Source organism: Pelodiscus sinensis, chromosome 18, assembly GCF_052426305.1.
Source record: "Pelodiscus sinensis isolate ZL-2025 chromosome 18, ASM5242630v1, whole genome shotgun sequence".
Lineage (NCBI taxonomy): Eukaryota > Metazoa > Chordata > Testudines > Trionychidae > Pelodiscus > Pelodiscus sinensis.
Window position 1 is genome coordinate 18,861,241 of NC_143069.1, and position 22,890 is coordinate 18,884,130.

The window sequence follows — 22,890 nt, forward strand, 5'->3', positions numbered from 1 at the left end:
TCCCTCTCCAGCCTTCCACAAACTTTGGGCAGGGACACCACTCCTACCCCCTGGCTAAGACTACTCTATGGACCCAATCTCCATGGCTTGATCTCACTTCCCTTTCAACTCTGTTCTAGTTGTAGCCTTCACAGCCTCCTGCAGCAAGGAGTTCCACAGGTTAACTCTTTGCTCGCTCTCTCTCTCTCTCTCTCTCTCTCTCTCTCTCTCTCTCTCTTTTTGGGGGGGGGGGGAGAACAACTTTCTCTTACTAGTTTGAAGCCTGCTACCCATTCCTTTCCTTTGGTCTCCTCTAGTCCTTCTTTATGGCAACTCATGAAGAACTTTTCTCAATGCACCCTCTCCACCCAACCCCTGCTTTTAGAGACCTCTAGCCTGTCCCCGCTCCATCTCCTCTTTTCTAAGCTGAACAGTCCCAGTCTCTGTAGCCTCTCTTCATCTGGGACCTGTTCCCAACCCCTGATCATGTTAGTTGCCCTCCCCTCTCCCAGCCTTTCTCTTCCCCTCTCCCACCTCCTTTTCCCAGTCTCCCCCAGTTTTGTTCAATTTTGGAAGAAACATTATCTTTATTTTGTACATCAATAAGAAGGGGGGCTAGGGAAGGGTAAGTGGAAGGAGGTGAGGGAGGAATGGGGTACGAGCCCCCGATGGGGAGGACTGGGCTGGCTCTGCGGGCTTCTGGGGGTGGAAGCTCTCCTGCAGCCCCCCGATTGCCCCCTCTCCCCAGATGGCAGCCTGCGGCAAGTGCAGCTGGGCTGATGGCCGAGTGGTGTGATGTGCCCAGTGTGGATACTCCGGGCAATCCAAGCCAGGACTGCTTTGCAAGCGGGGCACCCCTGAGAACTGTCTGTCCGGGGTGGGGGCCGGGACCCTTTAAGCGCAGCCCTCGGCTAGCCTGAGACAGCATCTCCACGCTCTAAGTCCTCCTCTGATGCCCTGCCGGCACTGCTTCCGGCCATCCTTAAGCTGTGTTCAGAGTCCACTCAATGTGGACTTGCTAGTTCGAATTAGCAAAATGCTAATTCGAACTAGTTTTTAGTTCTAGATGCGTTAGTTCGAATTAGCTTAGTTCAAATTAACTAATTCGAACTAAGTTAGTTCGAACTAGCGCTGTAGTGTAGACATACCCTCAGGGTGCCCCTGTATAAAACTATGGGACACCAACATCTTGAATACTGTGTACAGATGTGGTCTCCTCACCTCAAAAAAGATATTTTGGCCTTGGAAAGGGTTCAGAAAAGGGCAACTAACATGATTAGGGGTTTGGAACGGGTCCCATACGAGGAGAGGTTAAAGCGATGGGACTTTTCAGTTTAGAAAAGAGGAGACTGAGGGGGGATATGATAGAGGTCTATAAAATCATGAGTGGTGTGGAGAGGGTGAATCAAGAAAAGTGATTTTTTAGTTCCCATAATAGAAGAACTAGAGGACACCAAATGAAGTTAATGGGTAGCAGGTTTAAAACTAATAAAAGAAAGTTCTTCTTCACACAGGGTGTAGTCAACCTGTGGAACTCCTTGCCAGAGGAGACTGTGAAGGCTAGAACTATAACAGGGTTTAAAGAGAAGCTAGATAATTTCACGGAGGTTAGGTCCATAAAAGGCTATTAACCAGGAGATAGAAATAGTGTCCCTGGCCTCTGTTTGTGGAAGGCTGGAGAAGGATGGCAGGAGACAAATCGCTTGATCATTGTCTTTGGTCAACCCTCTTTGGGGCACCTGGTGCTGGCCACTGTCAGCAGACAGGCTACCCAGTACTGCCGTTCTTATGTTAGGGTTCTTGGTTGGGGCACAGGGCAGAGCCCATCGGTTCAGAGCTGCTAAGAGCAGAGTTATTTGCACTTACGTCCCAGCCATACTCCCTCGTATCCCCTAACACAGGGCTGGGGGGATCCTTTTTTGGGTCGGGGGCCACAGAGAAATCCGTCGGGCCTTGTAGGAGTTGGGCGGCAGGAGTGGAGCTTAGTGCCTACGGGGCCAAGGGAAACAGAGAGGGCACCATGTCCACAGGGCCGGGGTGCCATTTTCCCTAGGGCCTCCGGGGGGGCGGGGGGGGGGAGTGTGTCTATGGTCTAGGAGCCAGGGCCCACCAAAGATGAATCCGACCCAGGCTCTGGTTCATCTCTGCAGCGCTGCCGGCCGGTTCCCCCACCTCTTGGTCCCCACCCCAACTAGACCCGCTTCCCGACGGCTGGTTGCCCCCTGGCCAGCCCCGCTCCCTCCAGCCCCCTCCCAGCCAGCCCCGCTTCCCGACGGCCGGTTCCCCCCCCACCCCGTCTCTTCCAGCCAGTCCCGCCCCCCCCCCCCCCCCCCCGGCCCCTGCTGTTCGGTATTTTTTTTAAACCATCTGGTAACCCTAGCAGGTGGGGGTGAAAAGGGCACAGAACTGCCCGCACAGGCGCGTCTGGGAATGAGATGCTGCTCTAACATCTCCGCCTCTGTTCACTTCCAGCCCCTGCCTCGTGGCGCTGGCCCCCCCGTGGCCTGGGAGGGCTCCCCAGATGCACCATGGCCCGGCATAGCAAGCTGCAGAAGCACGTCCTGAGCCTGTACAGGCAGTTCCTGCGCGCCGGCCGGGAGAAGCTGGGATTCCTGCCTCGCATCCAGGCCGAGTTCCGGAAGAACGCCAGCATCCCCCGGGCCGACGTGATGCACATCGAGTATCTGCTCCGCCGTGGCCAGAGGCAGCTGGCGCAGCTCCGAGACGCCAACACCAAACAGATGGGCACCTTTGTCCAAGCCAAACCCGAGGAGCAGTGACCCCTGCTGGTTGGCGCAGGCGTCTGTCTTGTACTGGGACGGTTAGGGGGTGAATTCACAGATCTGCCTTCCTGGTTCTCACATCCTTGTGCACCCCTCGTGTCCGACCACAGGGAAGGAAACGTCCCGTCGGTGCCTGGCTTGGCATTCACTGGGCTAAACGAAGCCGGGTTTAGGTGTCTTTATAGGCAGCCACTATAGGGTGAATTTAAGAAGCTGGTCTCGCTCATCCAGGCTTTTGAACAGTTCAGGTGTGGATGGGTGATCTGGAGGAGATGCTCTTGTTTCCAGGACCTGGTACACAATTCATTCTACCCCTGCTGGCTCCTCTCTTCCATCCTTAGCCAAAGAGGAACAAGCCAGTTAGCCCAGGGAAATAAAAGAAAGGGAGAGCGGTGGCGGAAAACCCCGTGTCTGTCGTTTTCTCCAATGATCCCTCAGTTGTCCGAAGGATGGGTAGGGGGCCCGGGCCCTCCCTCTCCACCGGGCCCCGACCCCGGGCCCTATCAGTGGTGGGCGGTTCCTACCACTGGCTCAGTGGGGAGTTCTCCCCGAAACGTGCCAAGCCCGCCAGGGCTTTTCCTGCCCCAGGTTGCTTCCTACCCCAGCCCTTTGGCCGACGGAGATCCCGCCTGGCGCTGGGCTGGCGGTGGCACTGACGTTGGCAGGCCCGACGTCTGGGGCAGCAGCGACAGGGGATCATCAGCGGGCGCTGGGGTCGAGCTCGGCCCGGGGACTGTAGCGGCAGAGGCAGTTGGCCCCTCCGCCCCGAGGCCAGCCACAACTGAGCTGTCTCCCTGGCTTTTGTACCTGGCCCGCAGTTGGAGCATGCCCAGCACTGCTGTGGGGGCGGGGCCTGCTCAGCCCAGCACTCCAGTTTGCTCCTCCCCTGGCCAGTGCGGGGCTGGACCAAGGCATGTGCGGATGTGCACCACCAGTAACACAGGCTGCCTCCTCTGGGGGCTCTGCTGATCAGCTGAGTGGCACCTGAATTTCACCCGAGCGGCTGCCCATGCACACAGCTTGCAGAGCACACTGGCCCCTGACTGGCCACTGGCCGAGTGTGTGTTTGTGTATGTTGGTGTGTCCCTGTATGTATGTGTACACTGTGTTTGTATTTTTGTGTGTCCTTGCATGTGAGTGTGCGTTCCTGTGTGTGCACAATGTGTGTGTGCATGTCTGTGTGTGCACTGTGTGTGTGTGCACTGTGTGCACTGCGTGCACTGTGTGTGTGTGTGCGTGCCTGTGTGTGCACAGTGTGTGTGTGCGTGTCTGTGTGTGCACTGTGTGTGTGTGCATGTCTGTGTGCACTGTGTGTGTGTGCGTGTCTGTGTGTGCGCGTGACCATGTGAGTGAACATCTCTGAATCTTTCCGTGTCTCTGCAGGGGTGTTTATGTTTGTGTCCCTGCGTGTGTGCTCCACCTGTGGGAGTAGTTAGAGAGGGGGGGGTGTTTGGAGACAGGGTGGGGGGCAGGTGGTGGAACCTCCATCCCTAGAGGTTTTTAAGTCTCTGCTTGACAAAGCCCTGGCTGGGTTCATTTAGTTGGGGTTGGTCCTGCGTTGGGCAGGAGGCTGGACTCGATGACTCCTGAGGTCTCTTCCAGCCCTAGGGTTCTATGATTCTGTGATAGGAGGTGTAATGGGGATGGGTAGATAGATGAGGTGCATGGGGACAGACAGACAGGCAGACAAGCAGAGGGTGCACAGGGACAGACAGATCACTAGATAGATATCGGCAGTGTGTGGGCGCCCAGTCGGCCCCAGGGGATCAGCGAGACGAGGTGGCTGGGTCGTGACTCTCACTGGACAGCACCGGCGGGCGGGTGGGCGGGCGAGGCAGACGAGGTTTCGCGCTGACACAGAGCTCTCCGGCAGGCTGGGAAATGGACTCCCAGCCCCACAGGTAAACCCAGGGCGATGCAGACGGGTTACCCCAGCGTTAGCCCAGATTGCCAGGAACCAGCCGAGGGGACGTGGCCTGTTAACAGTCACAGGGCCAAAGCCATGACGCCAGCATCGCCAGATGCCAGAACTCCTGCGGCCTTCCTACGCCCCTGGGTTTATGGCTTATACCTGCAACTGGCAGCCTAGGGGCCCTGCCTTTGTCCTGCCGGCCTTCTGGGCCACTTCTCCCACAGAGCCCTTGCAAGCTGGGTTAGCTCCGGCCACACAGCCTGCTGCCCCTGCGGTTAGCCGTGCGGCTGGGCCCTTTCCCAGCCTGGCTCTCTCCCTGCACAAGCTGGTCCAATACGAGATCCCCGGCCCTGTCCCTGAGAGGTGCAATGGCTGGGCTGGCTCCGTGGCGCGGGTAGGGTTGCCAGTGTCTGGCACTGAACCGGACAGTCCGGTAGCTGGACTTTGTGTCTGGGAAACAAATAGAGAAAATACTGGCTGCATAAAGTGAGAGGGGAGGAAGAGATGTTTTCTGGGTTCCCACTGTGTGGGGGGGGGGGGCAGGGCTGAGGTTTCCATGCCCATAAGCAGGACAACAGAGATTTCTCCCTGCCTGCTCCTCTTGGGAATGTCGGGAGAGATTTCTCTGGGGGCCGAGGTACCGGGAATTCCCCAGCTCCCCTGAGTGCGGCAGCCCCCCACAACCGTGGCCCCGACCCCACTTACCGTCCACGTTCTTCTGGGCGCTGGGTGCTGCAGGGAGCGTCTGACCCCCTGGCTCAGCTCCGGCTCAGGGCGGGAGGACTCCAGCCGGGTGCGGCTCCCCCTGGCCTGCGGCTGGACAGGACACAGCAGGGAGCGGTGACCCCGTCTCCCATCGCAGCCTGGCCCTGGGAGCTGGGCCCGATGTGGGAGGGGGCAGGGGCAGCCCCTCACCAGCCATGGAGAGAAGCCGGGGGAGGGAAAATTGACCATGAGCCCCGAACACCCTGTTCCACCTGGGTCTGGCAGAGGGAGGGTCCGTCCGTGGGGCACAGACTGACAGTTAGTCAGGGATGTGGGTTAGGAGGTGGAAATGGGGCTCTACGTGTGGGGCACAGACTGGAAGTCACGGACATGGGACAGGTGCTGGAACGATGGGCTCTCTAGGGCACAGACTGGCAGTTAGGTATGTGGGGCAGAGGCTGGCAGAGGGGGGCTGTTTGTGGGGACAGACTGGCAGGTATTTAAGGAAATGGGGGAGGGGATGATGGGGGGGCTCTGTGGGGCACAGACTGGCAGTTAGTCTGGTCCATGGGGAGGTTGATGACTGATGACAGGAGACTAGCTGGTCTGTGGGGGTGTCTGGGGGGGAAGTTTCTAGGATGCGGGAGATGGGGGTGGGGTTTGGACAGGGGGGCACAGGCAGTGGTGGGCTGTGTGTGCACTGATGATACAGGATGCAGTTAACAGGTAGAAAATCTTCACACCTGGCAGCTGGACCAGCTGATGAGATCTGTGGTGCTGCCTTTGAGCATCCCCTCCGGGAGCAGGTGGGGCTGTTGGATTCACTAGTCCGATGAGGCACTCGAGGGACAGGGCCAGCTGGGCCCCAAGCTCCCTAGGGGGGGCTGTGCTGAACTGGGATGGAAGGGAGGAGACAGGGCCCCATCAGTGTCCTGCTCCCAGCTCCCAACCCCCCTGGGCCAGGCGCCTCCCTCCCCACGTCCCTCTGCTGGAGCCACCGGGGAGCGGAGTTAACGAGACCCCCAGCTCCTGGGGCGAAGGGCGGGGGCAGGGCCCCCCATGGGGACTTGCACCCCCAGCTGGTTTTGCAGGGTTTGGACTGGACAGAACCAGCCCCTTCTCTGAGGCCTCACCATGCTCCCTGCAGCCCTCTTCTTCCCCCAGCCTCAGTCACTTGCCCCAGGCTGGGGTAGGGGTTTGGGGAGAAGGCCCTGTGCTTGGAGTGTAGGAGGGGCTCTGGTCCTAGCCCAGGGTGGGACAATGGGGTCCAGGAAGCTCTTCAAGTTGCAGGCTCTGGCACTGAGTTTGGGTGCAGGGAGACTCGTATCTGCAGCAAGAGGCTGGGACGGGGGTTCAGAAAGCAGGCTCCGGCTGGGCTGTTGAACTGCGATGGCTTCTGGTGCTTCAGCAGTGAGGTTAGGGCGGCTTCCTTCGGCCCGGGCCCTGCACCGCTCCGGACAGCCACTAGCATGATGCCATTCAGTGCCCCTCCTCTACACGCACTGAGCCCACAGCCGCTACTGGCCACCGTTCCCCGTTACTGGTCAGTGGGGGCTGCTGGAGCGGTGTCTGCAGCAAGGACAGTGTCTGGAGACCCCCCCAGCAGTGACTTTCTCTGGGGTGGCAGGGACATGCCAGCCCTTCCAGGAGCAGCAGTTACCGTGGGGTGTGTCTACACTTGCTTCCTCTTTCAGGAGAGAAATGCAAATGTAGACATGCAGAATTGGAAATGAAGCCAATATTTAAATATCCCGTGCTTCATTTGCATATGTGCACAAGCTCTGATGGCCATTTTAACCATAGGGCTTTCTTGCACAAGAAATGCATGTTGCCTGTTTACACTGGCCTCTTGAGCAAGAACAGTTGTGCAAAAACATGCTGCCTGTCTACACTGGCCGGGTGTTCTTGCACAAGTACCCTGATGTTCTACTGTATGAAATCAGGGCTTCTTGTGCAAGAACTATGATGGTCCCGCTCAGGAATAAGCCCTTTTGCACAACTGTTCTTGTGCAAGAGGCCAGTGTAGACAGGCAACATGAATTTCTTGCGCAAGAAAGCCCGATGGTTAAAAGAGCCGTCAGAGCTTTCTTGCGCAAGAGAGCGTCTACGCTGGCATGGATGCTTTTGGGCAAAAGCACATCTCTTCCACAAAAGCACAGGCCAGTGTAGACACTCTCTTGTACAACTACTTTAACGCAAGAACTCTTGCGCTAAAGAGTTTTTCCGCAAGATTATGCCAGTGTAGATGTAGCCCCGCAGTAGTTTAAGACTTGGGGCATTTGGAAAAGGAGGGGGAGCTACATGTGTGCGGGGTGTATTGTTGCCCTCTGCTGGATGGACTGTAAATGATCAATGTATGTATCATATGCCCTATAGTGCTAACAGTTAATGGGGATTCTCCTCTAGCTCACGCCTGGCATTTTCTAAAGTAATATATACCTGTGTGTGTTTGTGAGAGAGAGAGAGAGCAAGTGCTTGGGGTTCCCTCATGTCTCCTCCCTATCCTGATCTGCTTGGCTTCAGCACAGGAAAGAAGAAGTAGTGCAAGCTGAGTGTGTTTGACATCAGGTAGAAGCAGGGCAATGGAGGGATAGTGGGGCCAAGTAGCAAGAGCACTTGGCTTCTTTTCCTGCAGACTGAGGGGGTGGGGAATGGGTTGGGCTGTATAAATCAGATGCCGCTCCATGCCTCAGTTTCCCCCTTCATACAATGCTGATGACACCGAGAATGTTTGTAAAGTGCCTTGTTGTTAGCCTATGGGGCAGAGGGGGAAACTCGGTCTCAGAAGCAGACTGGGGGGAGGTAGAACCCCACCTAGGCAGCGCTGGTTCCACTACATCACACTGCCAGACCGGTCTGAGTGGGTCCCTCTCTTGGCTGCTCCTCCCCCCAGGAGGAGTGTGTTACTCTCCATCGGCTGCAGGAACCAGTGCGACGCCTGTCCTCGGATGGTGTATTGGGATAATGTACTGACAGCTCTTCTCTGCCACCCGCCCCCCTTCTCCTGCCGCTGCAACATCAAATTAACCCTCCTGGTCTGCCCCCGTCCTCCCTCCGGTACCAGGAGACCCCACACATGATGGGAGGGGCTGCAAACTGGGGAGCAGGGCTGAGGGCAGCAAACCAGCCCCCAGAGCCCTGCAGGGCCTGGCCATGGGTGCGGGGAAGCAGGAACTGACGTGAGGAGCATTTAGAGGTTGGGGGGGGGGCAGTTGTGGGGAAGGGGGACAACGGAGCCACGAGCAGGACAGGGGGTGAAGTCCTGGGAGAAATCAGGCTCCATGCTCAGCTGTGAGTTCGAGTCCCCATAGACAGAAGCGCCCCAGGGCAGTGGTGGATTCTCCGCGTGTCGATGGGTCTAGTGCAGGCCAGAGGCCTTGCTGGGATGCACTAGGGCAAAATCCAGGGCCGGGACCGGACAGGAACCCATGAGAGGCAGCGGGGCGGGTGGGAGGCTCTAACTCTTGCTCCTGGGCCAGGAAGTCCAGTGCTGGGTGACACCAAGGCCACGTCTGCACGGCAGGCATTTTGCACAAGAACAAGTGTTCCTGAGCAGCAGCTTGTGGCGCGTCTACACTGTACGTGTGTTCTTGCACAAGTAAATTTGCAGTAAAGCATCAGAGAACAGGGCTCCTTGCACAGGAGTTATTCCTCTCCCCACGATGACTAAGCCCCCTTTGTGCAAGAGCTGTTGTGCAAGAAGGCAGCGTGGACGGGCACCAGGGGCTTCTTCAGCAAGACACTTTTCTGGCTAAAATGGCCAGCAGAGCTTTCTTGTGCAAGAGAGCGTTCACACTGCCATGGACGCTCTTGTGCAAAAGCCCATGGCAGGGTGGAGGCACTCTTGCACGAGACCTTTGGCGCAAGAACTCCGGCGTGAAACAGTTCTCGTGCAAGAAGCCTGCAGTGTAGGGCAGGGAGCAGCCTATGGGGCTACTGGAGCTGCTGGCTGCAGGGTGCCCAGTGAGGGAGGGGAGAGAACCCTAGGAATGGCTCAAACTTCCCAGGGGGGTGGCCAGAGGCAGGACATTTGCCTGGCAGGGTGAGGGGGGGGGGCGGTGACCTCACAGGGGCTTTGGGCAGCCCTCAGCATATAAGGCAAAGGGCAGGTGGGGAGGTGGTGACCTCACAGAGGGACCCACGTCTCAGGCTGATAAAAGCGGGGGGCGGGCCCAGGGGACTTTGGAGACCCCCGGTTGCTTTAGCTCTGGTGCGTCTCCTCCTCACGGTTCCTTCGCGTTCTGTGAGTTCCACATCCCGACACCTTTGTGACGAAGGTAAGAGCCCCCAGGGGTTGGATCCCGCCCGGGGCCGGCTGGGTTCCAGGCAGGCCCAGCCCTTAGTCAAGGGCCAGAAGGTGATTCCTCACCTGGGCTGCGTCCTTAGCGCCACTGGGGCTTTCTCCTGGTTGGTTTCCCTTTTCCTCCATCCCCCCACATTTCTGCTCTGTTCTTGCCTCTCCTGTGACCTTCCCCTGCTGCCCCCCCCCAGCTTGTGACCCAACAGACTAGCTGAAGGACGGGGGGTGGTTTGCAGGAGCCGTGGGGCGGGGGATGCAGCCCCCATTGTGGGGACTGGGGAGGTGGGGCTGGAACAGGTCTATGCCGGTGTCTTTGGGGAGAACGCTCCACCCCCCACACCTTAGACTCTCCCCTGATTGGCTGAGCAGGGGCTGTTGATGGGCAGGAGACTCAGGGTACGTCTACACTACCCCACTAGTTCGAACTAGCGGGGTAATGTAGGCATACCGCACTTGCAAATGAAGCCCGGGATTTGAATTTCCCGGGCTTCATTTGCATAAGTGGGGAGCCGCCATTTTTAAAACCCCGCTGGTTGGAACCCCGTGCAGCGCGGCGACACGGGGCTCGAACTAGGTAGTTCGAACTAGGCTTCCTAGTTCAAACTACCGTTACTCCTCATTCCACGAGTGTAGACATACCCTCAGGTCCTTGCAGTGCCTGTGCAAGACCGAACCGATAAGCAAGGGACCATTTGGGGGCTGGGGGCAGTCGCTCTGGGGAGCTGGAACCCCTGGATTTCGTTCATCAGGCTGCGCCCCAAGCTCCCCTTTGCTCCCCTCATTTGCAGCATGGCCAAACGTTTTCGGCTGTGGTTCAAGAAAGCCCTGAAGATGGCCCCAGGGCCGGTGGGGAGCAGCTTCTCCGTCCCCGCGGGCGGGGAAGCTGGATCCCACCAGCTCGGGGCGACTCGCCCACCGGCCAGGCCCCCCCGGACCTGGCTCCAGAGGCGGCTGGGCAGGCGGGACCCAGCCCAGCGGGGGAGCCGGGTAGGGTGGCTCCGGGGCCTCCTCTGTGGAGAGAAACACCTGCCCCGGGAGCCCAGCCCCCATTACCACCAGGGGGCATCGCCCAGCCCGGCCCCCGGGGACCTGCCAGTCTCCGGGAGCCCCCAGCCTGTCGCTCCCCGCACCAGCCCCTGCAGCTGTGGGTCCAGGTCCGTCAGCAGCAGCGCCTGGGCCTCCAGCTGCAGCCGGGCCACCTCCTGCAGCCGCTCAGACCCAGGTGAGGGGCCGTGAACACGCTGGGCCCAGGGGCTCACCCAGTACCCGGGGGGCAGCCCCAGTGTCTGCCCCGCAGCCAGGGCAATGGATGGGGGGGGGCTGCTTGGCTCTCTTGTTCCTGGTGGGGGCTCTGCTGAGAGCGTTGGCAGATGTGAGGGTGGAAGGGGGATGGGTCCCTGCGTGGGGCGTGTGGGGCCCAACCTGCCCTGGGTCCCTGACATGGGGGCGCGTGACCCCTGCTGGCCACTGGAGTCACCCTGGTCCCTTCCCTCCCGCACAGAGCCCCCCTGCGCCTCGGCGGAGCTCTGCCAGGAGCGGATGGACTCCCGGGTGGAGGAAGGGGCCTTCTACGACATCGAAGAGCAGCTCCACACCCGGGACACGGTAGGAACCTTCTCCACACGGGGGGGACCCGAGATTGTCCGGCCCCTTCCCAGCACGTTCCCCCCCCCCTCCGGGAGGGGCTTGTCCCTGGGGATCCCCCTGGGGCCCCTTCTCCTGCATGACCTGGACCCCCCAAGCTGGGGGCTCTTGTCATGCACCAGCTGGGCCCCCACAAGCCTGAGGCAGCAGTTGGGGGGGGAGTGTGGGTGCTTGGACAACCGGCAGCTCCCACCTCCACTCCTGGGAGACCTGAGCCCTGCAGCTGTCCGTGGGGGGCAGGCAGGCCCCAGGCTCACAGACTCTCTCTGGGGTGCAGAGCCCAGCCGCCCTGCAGCGGTTCCTCTTGGCCATCCCCCTCGCCTGCCTCGCCGCCCTCCAAAGGGGCGAGGACACCCTGGCGCCGCGCTGCTGCAAGGACACCATGATGGCCAGGATCGTTGTAAGCGAGTCGCGGCGGCCGGGAGGAGGGGAGGGGATGCGTGGGGTGGACAGGGGTCTGCCTGGGCCATGGCGGCGGGTGGGGGTGCTGGAAACGGGATGGGTGGAGCCAGGAGGGCTGGAGGTGGACATGGGGAGGGTGGGTGGGGATGCTGGAGGAGGGAGGGACACAGAAATGGGGCAGGTCTGGGGTGCCGGACAGGAAGGGGGATTCGGGACAGGGAGGGGTCTCCCCGGGCCATGGGGGGCTGGAAGGGAGCCGAGCGGGCTGCTGGGGATGCGCCTGGGGAGCAGGGATGAGGAGGTTCAGAGGCTGGTCACCAGGGCAGGGAGGGGCAGGAGACGGCCTGGGGACAAGGATTGAGCTGGTCCCGGTTTGGGAGGGGGGTGCTGGGAGGGGCCCTGTGTCGGGCAGGGGGGCTACAGGGCAGCGGGAGGCAGTGGGGTTGGATCCTGCTGGGTGGGGGCGCTGGCCGTGTGAGCGTCTCTTGGGGGCCCAGCCTCACACGCCCCTTTTTCCCCTTGGGTCTCCCAGGAGATCATGGAGGACTCGCCCCCCCCGCTGGTCTTGGCCGACTGCCTCAACGCCGCCTGCAGCCTCAGGTACCGACCCCCCCCCCCCCCCCGCCGACTCCCCCAGAGCAGATCCCCTGGCCAGGGAGTGGGAAAGTCTCTGTCTCCTGCTGCTCAATTAACAGTCTCTGCCCCTCTCTCCTGCCAGCACCTTGCAGCCTCCCCTGCGGGCCCAGCTCCTGAGCCCCCTGCTGACGGCGGCCGTGGGACAGACTGTGTCTGGGGACTGGCAGCAGGAACCCATCCACACTCAGGTACGTCCCTCCGGGCCCTGCTCCCGGGCTGGGCTGGAGCTCCAGAGAGGAGGGGGGGGTGGGTGGCAGAGGGAGGGAAGAAGCTGCAGGTTTGGATCCTTCCCTCCAGGGTTCCCGTTGCTCTCCCGGGGGGCCCGTCCCTTCCATGCCCAGCCTGGGCTCCTCCCTGCTCTGCGAGGCGGCTCAGACCCTGCTCTAGGCTGGACCCCGGAGCCAGCGGGTGGCCTGGATCCCCCAACCCCCCTCTGACCCAGGGCTCCCCCTTGTCTTGCAGCAGTTCATCCGGGCCCTTCCCTACGACCTCCAGGCCCTACTGGCGAGCCTCCTCGCCGAGTCCCCAGACACCGCCCGGCTGCAGCTCATAATGGAGGTGAGCCCCGTGGGGGGGACGGGGCCATTGTCCCTGCTTCCTCGGGGGGGGGCCGAGAGAGGAGCAGTGTCAGTGGCTGGGGGGGGCACAGTCCGAGAGGAGCCCCAGGCTCTGCCCAGAACCGGCACCTCCCTACGGGTCCTGACCTGCCTCTTTCCCCCCCAGCACCTGAGCCCGTGGCTGGAGTCCCGCCTGCCCCAGGAGCGAGCCAGGGCCCTTGGCAGCACCACGGCCCTGCTGGGAGTCGCCACCACCCTCCCGGGGTTTGACGTAAGTGACCTCGGAGCCGGGGGGTCTGGGGCTGCAGGGCGCGGGGCTGGGAGCGTCCCCGGGAGGCAGAGGCAGGGCCGGGAATGGGCCGGGAATGGGCCACGTTCTCCTTTCCCCGGGGAGGGGCGACCCTGGGCCCTTCAGGGGGGCTCTTGAGGGACTGGGCCTGGGGACTGGGGAGTGGCCGTCAGTGGATCCCCTTGTTCCACCCCCGGAGTGACCCTTCAGTCGGGGCCATTGCTCAGGGTTGTCTCCTCGCAAGGCCGGCCCCGCCCCGCCCCGGGAGGTGTCTCTGTCCGTCCCCCGAGCTCAGACCCGCCTCGGCGGCCGTTTGCATGGGACGTGCAGCCCCAGGATGCTGAGGGACCCCCCCTCTTCTCTCCCCTCAGAACTCCGCCGACTGGCCGAGGATGGGTCACCACGTGGCCCAGCTGGGCCTTTTTATTTCGGACCCATCCGAAGACGTCAGCCGGCTGGCCCGGGAGGGGGTGCACAGCCTGTATCAACTCCTCCTGCACCACAGGGGTAAGGAACCCAGCCGGGACCTGGGCCCCAGGGACACCCTGAGGGTGCCGGCGGCGGGGGGAGGGGACCCAGCCCTTTTCCCCCAGACTGGCCCAAGGGGGGATGCGTCCCTCTGTGTTCCCCTTCTGCCCCCTGTGCCCCTCCATTTGCCCAGGGATGCCTGCAGGGACCCGTGGGAGGGGAAGGGCTCAGACCTGCCAGCAGAATGACCCTGTTGTGTCTCTTGCAGGCCTCAACATCCACCAGGCAGAGGACCTGTGGTGCAGACACTACTACAAAGAAAGATGGGTCCTGGCTCACAGCAACAGCGTGAGGGTGGGAGAGGTAAGGACGTGCTGCCAGGGCAGGGCAGGGCTCGGGGGTGGGGCTGGCTGGGGCCCTCGTGGGGGTAGGAGGGTCTTGGGGGCAGGAGGAAGCTGTGACCTGGGGCAGGGGTTGGGGTGCCGGGTGAGGAGAGCGTCTGGGTGCAGGGTCTGGAAGGGAGTTTGGGGGAGGAGGAAGCTGTTTTAGCCCCAGGAGTTGGGGCCGGGCTCTGGGCCGTCAGCTGAAACCTCCTGTGCTCTTGATTCCAGGTCTTTGGGCAGCTCTTTACACCAGAGCAGGAGAATTGCTTTTTGGACAAGGCTCTGCTCGCTGCCCGCTCCCCCCTGCGGCGCCCCAGCCAGGCCGGGCTGGTCCTGGCCCACGCCCTGCATGGGCAGGCCCATCAGCTCCTGGAATACATGGTGAGCAGCCGGAGCAGATCAGGAGAGTGGGGCAGGGCCAGGGTCTCCTTCCCATCCCCTCAGGGAGTCCCCCGCCCCTTTCCTCAGGCTGCCCCCACCCCACGTCCCTGCTGGCAGAATCCCTCCTGCCCCTGCGAGCGTCCCTGGGGGTGGGGAGGCTCTGAACACAGAAACTGTCCTAGGAGGCGGGAGGGGGCCGAGGTGTCAGGAGCTCTGGGGGGGGGGGGGTCAGGAGCTCACCCTGAGGGCCTGACGGGGGGTGACCAGAGAGCAGGGGGGAGGAGGGTGGAAATGCTGGGGGGCCAGTTCCCCTGAGTCCCCAGGGATGAATGTGACGGATTCTGCTTCCCTTGCAGCAGGAAGACACCCAGTGAGAGCAGCAAGAGCTGAGGAGCCAGCAGCTGCGTCCCCCTCCCCCCAACCCTCCCAATTGTATTGAATTGTATTTACATTCTCATTAAACAATGTTTCAAAAAACATTTGGATCAGGCTTGGTCAATAATTTGTAATGGGGGGGCCATTTTGGCAACTGATCAAGGGCCACATTTCTACCGAGGGGTTTGGGGTCTGGGACGGGGTGGTTGGGTGCAGAAGGGAGCTTAGGGGTGGAGCCTGGGTGCAGGGGGGGGGTATGATCTGGGGCGGTGGATAGGGGTGCAGGGTCCAGGAGGGGGTATGGGCGCAGGAGAGGACTCTGGCCTGGGGGAGGGGCTCTAGAGGGGTGCAGGGTCAGGGAGGGAGCTGTGACCTGGGTGAAGGGGGAGCAGAAGGTTTGGGGGAGGGGGTGCGGGTGCCAGAGAGGAGTCTGGCCTGGGGGAGGGGTGTCGGGGGGGTGCAGGGTCAGGGAGGGAGCTGTGACCTGGGTGAAGGGGGAGCAGAGGGTTTGGGGGAGGGGGTGCGGGTGCCAGAGAGGAGTCTGGCCTGGGGGAGGGGTGTCGGGGGGTGCAGGGTCAGGGAGGGAGCTGTGATCTGAGGGAATGGGGGACACAGGTTCAGGTGGTCGCCTGGGACAGGCAGTCGGGGAGGGGACGTGGGCGCCAGGGGCAGGCTCTGGCTGCGGAGGTGCCTACCTAGGCAGCTGCGTATGGGGGAGCCCGACTGTCACCTGAGGGGATGGGGGAGCTCAATTTTCAACTGCGGGGAATGGAGGAAATACTGTGGAGTGGAGGGAGCGAGATGGGGGGGGCTGAATTGTTCCCGGAGGGGAGATCTCCCTGGCTTGGGGGGGGGGCGTTTCCAGCAAAGCCCTCACATAAGAGGGGGACAGACGGGGGGAGGGAGAGGACGGGGATGGGCAGGGCAGGTGGAAATGGGGAGGGGCAGGAGAAGGGAAGGGGGAGGAGATGGAGGAGAGCAGGGGATAGGAGTGGGGGCGGGGATGAGGAGCAGGACAGAGGCAGGGCAGTGGTGGTGATGGCTGAGCGATGAGAACAGCTCGCAGGGAGCTTAAAGCCAGCAGATGCTTTTCGGCAGAGTTGCCATTTGCCCTGGCGGCTTTGCCAGAATAGCTGTGCCAGCGGGGGGGGGGGGGGGGGGGGGGGCAGGGGGGGGCGGGGGGGGGCTTTTGCCACACACCCAAGCCAAGCCATCTGTGGCGGCAAAGCCTTGTGATGTAACCTAAGCCCTTGGCAAGGTCGGGATCAACCTGCTCTGACAATTTCTCGGACCGGCGGGATGAGAAACAAGGATCGTGCAGGGAGATGGGGATGACTAGGAAGCGAATCCAGGTGTGGGGGGAATATCCTGGGTTGGAGGGTCAGTCGATACCCCCGCCTGCCACTGTCTGCCGGGGCTCTGCCCGCAAGATGGAACCAACAGCTGAGTTTGCTTTTCTGCCCCGTCGTGGGCACAAAAGGCCCAGAGCAGCCTCCTGCTATCTTGGAGGAAAGGGGCCAAAGTTCAGGAAGCAGGTGCCAGGCTGGGCTGGAATCCGCGAGCGCCGCTTTTGCTTTGCCCTTCCTGGAAGCTGGGCTGCAGGTGAGTGGCGGTTTCATCTCCGCTCTTGGGGTGTTTCTTGTGGGTTCCGAGTGTGGATCTGAGAGGGGCTGCGCAGGGGCAGTGTCATGAACGAGCTGTAAGCGTTACAGCCCCTTCTGCGCAGGCTGGCTCCAGCCTCCCGTCTGTCTCCAAGCCCTGGGGGAGAGGCGGGAGGCCAGCAGCATGGCCTAGTGGAGGGGGCAGGGGGTTGGGTGTAAGAACTCCCGGGTTCTAATCTAATGCCACCTAGTGACTAAGGCACAGAGTTGTGTGTTAGACCCTTGCTCCTCAATTCTGCGCTCACTCTCGCGCTGGTGACCTTGGAGAGGCCTTTCAGGTCTCCCTTTCCCTGTCTATCAAAGGCAGGCAAGTGCGATGTAATGCCCTGGAGCAAGTGCTTTGGGACGTGTCGCACAAGTGTGCCTGGCTCACAAGCGTGTCAGCACAGGTGTGTAAAAGCGTGACGAAGGCTTTGAGATCGATGCCGAAGGCTTGTGAGGCTGTGGCTGGCCAAGTGACAGGGAAATGAAAGGTCAGAGTTTGGTCAGTTAGATTTTATGGTAATACACTGAGACGAAGCACTTTGGGCGTATATACGATAATGTCTTTCCAAGTGCGTTAGTTCAAGCCGTGTCCTAGGAGCCAAGAGGTGAGACAAACATGCTTGGTCCTGTCTCGGTGCAGGGGTGGACTAGATCAGTGCTTCTCGACCAGTGGTACGAGTCCCCTTAAAGGTACTCAAGAGATGTCTGGGGGACACGTCAACACAACTGAAATTTGGAGAAAACTGAATTTTAGTTTTCAGTTTGACAGCGCTTTATTCTTTTTGTACCTTTTACACCCAAAAATGCCATCGCCCGCCCGGCTACGATGGGGGTACTTACACATTTTTTTTTAAAGGGGGTACATTATAAAAAAAGTTTGCGAAACACTGGACCTATCATGGTCCCTTCCACTCAGACTTTTCTATGATTCTGTGACAGGGGTGGGCGATAATTTTCAGAAGGGGGCCACTTAATGGATTTTGGTATGGGGTCATAGGCCGGCTCCACCCACAGAAGGGGCGGAGCCTGAGGCAGAAGGGGCGGTGTTGTGGACTAGCCCACCCTCAGAGTTCTCCGCGGCTGAGGCTTTCAATTAAAAGCACAGAAAAGAGCTCACAGATTTGCCACTACTGGCAGCTGTCCAGCGTGGCTACAGCTTTTTAAAGGGCTCGTGGCTCCTGCCCCTGCTGTAACCATGAGCCGTGAATCATTTAAAATTGGATCCTGCTGCCTGAGTCCCCACTTAGAATTCGGCGGCATGGGCAGCAGGATCTAAACAGAAAGCGGCCAGATCACAGTGTTAGGTGGGTTGCATCTTACCCAGCTCTGTTCTCTGAGCTGGTTTCGAAACCTCCGTGTCCTCCTTATGGTCTGACAGCTGCAGATTTACTGCCTGTCTCTCCTCTCGTGGCCCAGCCTAGCCGCAGCTAATGGACTAACTCAGGTTAGCATCACCTGCCCTGTCTTGGTGACTCTTCACAGCTGAACGGCCTATAAGGCATCGTGCTGGTCTTCTGATCTCTTGGTGACTCCTCTGCGTTCTGTTTATTTCTTTCTCCCTAGCTGGCCGATCAAGTCAAGCCCTGTCAGTGCGTGAAGGCCCCAGGAATTACGAGTGCGATGGTCTCCCATGCCCAAGGTAATCGGCTGGCTAGTAATGGATGGGCTGCTTGGTTATCAGGTTAGGCTGCACAAGCCAGGTCTATGGGACCCTATGGCCAGCTGGCACCTGGTTCACAGCTGTACTAATCTGAAAATGGCTGGAGGACACCACCATCATTAGGCTCCAGAGTCAACAGCACTTGCTCCTCTTGGAGCTACTTGTCCATGGCAGGCAGCACAGCTTAGCAGCTCATTGGGACGTCTCCTTTCTGTTGTGAGATCTGGGCACTTTAGAATGGCTGTAGCTATTGAAAGCAAAGGTGCACAGCTATAGGCATGGGGGTTTCCAGCTTTATTCACCTAGGTGGCAGATTCCAGGAAGCAAGGGTGTGTGTGTATGGGGGAGGGGGGGGGGAGTCCTGTACAGAGGGTTCCCTGGCCCCTCTGCTTCCATGGCTGTGCAACTGCCACCAGGTGGATTAGAACCTGGGACTTTTGGAGCTTAGGGCAGGAGCTGCTACAGCTTGAGTTATAAGCCTCTCAGCATAGGCTGAAGAGCTCCCTTGTAATATTTGCTTGCTGGAAGTGGTCTCAGTGCCACTCCATAGGATAGTGACCCACATCAGGTGGGTGGGTTACAGCTGCAGGCCTGCTCCCAGCATGCGGATCTGCTTTCTGGGTGGCATCTACAACTCTGTGGCTGCAGCCCTGCTCCCAGGACTGGATCTGCTCTCTGCCCATTGGCGTGCGCAGCACATTTCATTAGGGTGTGCACCCAAAGAATGTTTTTAAATGTACTCTTTGACCCCCATTAGCCACGCCCCCTGACCCCCCATTAGCCACGCCCCTGACCCCCATTAGCCACGCCCCCTGACCCCCATTAGCCACGCCCCCTGACTCCCATTAGCCACGCCTCTGGAGGTAACACTTTCAGGGCAATATGGACACATGACCAGAAATAAAAGGTGTCATGTGACCTCCCCCCCCCCACAAGGACTTTTCCCACCATCCACTTACCAATAGGGATTAGTTTGGCCCTCACCAAACCCCCCTCATGCAACGATCCTGCAATTGCATTAACCCAATGTGTGTGACATTAACTCGGGGGGTGGGGAGGCTGGGGGAAGTGTTCCCTCTAAGAGTTTCCTCCCATGAGCACAATACATTTTGTGTTGTGCACCAGTACTGAGTGTGGCTTGTTTGGATGTGCCATGGTGGCACCCAAGTTATTCATAAATATCTTATGAACCACTTACCTTTCCCCTCTGCTGCCCTGTCTCCTTCCCTTCCTCCATCAGCTCCCCTGGTGCCTGCTGCCCCCCCAACCCCTCACCCACCTCTGCTGTCCTGACTCCTGCCCTTCTCACTGCCCTCGGCCTTCCCGAGACCTGCCCCCTCCAGCAGCCTTTCTCTCCCCCCCTGTGCCCACTCCTCCAGTAGCCCCACTCTGACCATGTGAGCTACCCCTCCTCATCCCCTCTTCTAACACCTCCCTCTACACACCTGTCCTGCCTCTCTCCTCTGCTGCTGGTCCCTCCCCTGCAGGTGTCTGCCCTTCTGCTTCACCCCCCGGACTCCCCTGGCACCTGCACCTTCCCTTACCCTTGCACCCTCTTGGTGCCTCCCCCTTCCCTCACTGCCCCTACCCACTTTGCCCACTCCCTCACCACCCTCTGCCCCCGTTCCCCTCATGCCCCTGTGCCTTTACACGTGCCTTGCTCCATCTCCGCCTTCCTCATGCCCACCCCTTCTTTCAAGCCTTCTCCCAGCACCTCCCCTTCTCCCCTCTAGCCCCCAAAGCCCTTCCCCTCTCCTCTCCTAGCATCATCCTGTCCCCCCCCCCCCCCACTGACACCTCCCCTCCTGTCCTTTTCCTCATTGTCTCCACTTGGCCCCTGGGCATTTGTCTGTCTCCTACACCCTGTCCCTTAGTGCCTTCCCCTTTCATCTCCTGACCTGCCACAAACCCCCACCCCGCAGACTCAGGTTCCCAAAGTTCTGGCAGTCCCCATCACTTGGTGCCTGCGCTGGGTCTGACTCGTAGGGTTGCGAGGTAGACCCTCCCCCCAAAAAACGGACACACTTGATCCTGGGCAGGGGGGAGGGAGGAAGAGGGACTGGCTGGGGGGGGGGGGGGCAGGAACTGGCTGGAAGGAAGAGGGGATGGGAAGCAGCTCTGGGGGGGAAGGGCCAGATCCTGACCCTGGCCCCCCCTTCTCCCTCCCCGAGGCCAGTCATGCTGCCCCTGACCCCCCCTTCCTCCCTGAGGCCAGTCGCACTGCCCCCGATCCTGACCCCGGCCTCCCCTTCTCCCTCCCCGAGGCCAGTCATGCTGCCTCTGACCCCCTTCCTCCCTGAGGCCAGTTGCACTGCCCCCGATCCTGACCCCGGCCTCCCCTTCTCCCTCCCCGAGGCCAGCCCTGCTCCCCAGCTCAGTGCGGGCCCCTGCTCTCTCCTTAGCTCAGTCCCACTCTGCCGACCCTGGCTCCCTCCTGGCTCCCTGCTCTGCCAGTCAGGCTGAACTGGGACTTTAGCCTCTCCCCGTTGTTCCTGGGGACTGTCAGTCTCAGGATCTTGATCTCTCATTTCCCCTGCCTTTCACTGAATTTCAGTAAGGAGCTAGCGGCAATAATGCCTCTACTTTTTCCCCCACTCCTGTGCGGAATACATTTTGTTATGTGCACCAAGGCATGCACGGATGTGCACTGTTACGTCACGTGGAGTTTCACAGCATGGGAAGAAATCAGTGGAAATACAGAGAGCTTGAGTAGTTGCAAGTGTCCATTTTATTGCATAGCACGGAGCTAGCTAGAAAAAACCCAAACCAGCTGGGCTGACCCCCAGTGACCTAACGCAGTTACTATAACAACAAGATCTATGTCTACACCCAGTACACCACATGCACCACCACTAGAAACACATGCTACCGGCTAGCAAACTGGGCAGCATTTGAATGTCTCCTGGCTGGCCGCCCAAGAGCTCAGCTTGCAGGGAACACTGGCTAACCGTCCCCTTCCACCTGGAGAAGGGAGAGACAGGAAAGCAGCAACAGAGCATCTGCCTGGGGGAAGCCCGAATCCCATGCAGGAGTGGAGCCCTGTTCCTTGTTCCAGGCCCTTGCTAGAGTCCCCTCCCGTAGCTGCAGCTATGGCCGGCAGTTTTAAAAGCGGACTTACGCTGGCCCTGCAACCCGAGCGACTCTGTCAGTGGGTGCTTATCACTCCATCACCTCGAGCTGTTTAACCAGCTTGTTTAACCAAGGAGGGAGGGAAAGGGAAACCTTTGGCCATTTGAGGGTTGCGTGCCAATGGAGGGAAAGGGGATGGATAAAAAGGGGCTGAGCACACGGTGCTGCCTCTTTTTAAACCCAGGCCCAAAGATGTCCTGGAATTCTGGGCCACTGGCCTGAAGGAGATGGTCAAACTGCCTGGCAGCTGGACTTTTGGAGTCTTGTTATTCCTGGGCTCCTGGTAGCGATGGCTCCCATTCCAGGGGATTCCTGCCAGGTAGTTTACCTCAGACAGCAGCTTTTATTCCCCCGTGTCACTTCTCCCAGTATCTGAGACTTTGGTCATGGGGATCAAGCATTTAACATGATTCCAAGAGGAACCGGATGGTTCATCTAGCGAGCCAGGCTCACCGATATTTGAGTAGTTAATAAAAATCCCTAGTTGCTGTGTGTAGGTCTAAAAAGGGAAGGTTAGTATCATTAGTCTTATTTTACAGACAGGGAATAACCTCTCCAAAGAGCACCCTGTGGGAGAGGCAGGAATAGAACCCAGGTTTCCTGATACCACATTCAGGGCTTTGTTACCAGGCTACATCCTGTACTAGAAAGGATGGGCCTGAAGCATGGGCCTGGTGTAAGGCCTGAGGCCTGAACCAAAGTAAGCAAGAGTTAGCTGAAGAGAAACAGGCAGGTCGTGTCAAAAGCAGACGGTTGCCTGAAAGTCTTGGGACTTAACCCTAACTGTCTTGCCTGGAAAGGTTGAAACCATAGACAAAAGGTCCTAGAAAGTCTCCAGGAATGCTAGAGAAGCAGGAAGCGAGTTGACAGGAGGCCAGGAAAGAAAATGGAAACAGAATTTGGGGTTTTGAATTGGAAGCAGTGATGTGCCTGTTGTGTGATCATGCCTGGAAGATGTGAATTAAGCCAGGAACCTGGGCAAGCAGAATCCAGCGACTTTCTTGGCTAGGGAAAGACTAAATCTTGGAACAAGAGAGATGTGAGTAGAACAGGGAATTTTTAGTCAGACGCTACTAGGTTATTTTCTTTATTTTTTTAGTTTGTTGGACTTCTTTTTGCTAAGCACATGTAACTATCCCCCTTTACCCTAGAACTCTTCAAACTGAATCCCAGGGAAGCGATTTTCTGTGTTTTAATCTTTCTTTTTTCAGTTTCTTTGTAACACCTAGCAACCAAGTAGATACGCTGGAGGGCAGTAGATATGCTGGAGGGCAGGGATAGGGTCCAGAGTGACCTAGACAGATTAGAGGATTGGGCCAAAAGAAATCTGATGAGGTTCAACAAGGACAAGTGCAGAGTCCTGCACTTGGGATGGAAGAATCCCGAGCATAGTTCAGGCTGGGGACCGACTGGCTAAGTAGCAGTTCAGCAGAAAAGGACCTGGGGGTTACAGTGGATGAGAAGCTGGATATGAGTCAACAGTGTGACCTTGTAGCCAAGAAACCTAATGGCATATTAGGGTGCATTAGGAGGAGCATTGCCAGCAGATCCAGAGAAGTGATTATTCCCCTTCATTCGGCTCTGGTGAGGCCACATCTGGCGTATTGTGTCCAGTTCTGGGGCCCCCACTATAGAAAGGAT

General features: G+C 59.3%; 1 protein-coding gene across 1 annotated transcript in view; it reads right to left on the reverse strand.

Moving 5' to 3' along the window:
• The window catches only part of LOC149523270 (uncharacterized), a 378,475-nt gene that overhangs the window by 217,070 nt on the left and 138,515 nt on the right, over nt 1-22,890 (reverse strand). The window lies entirely within an intron of this gene.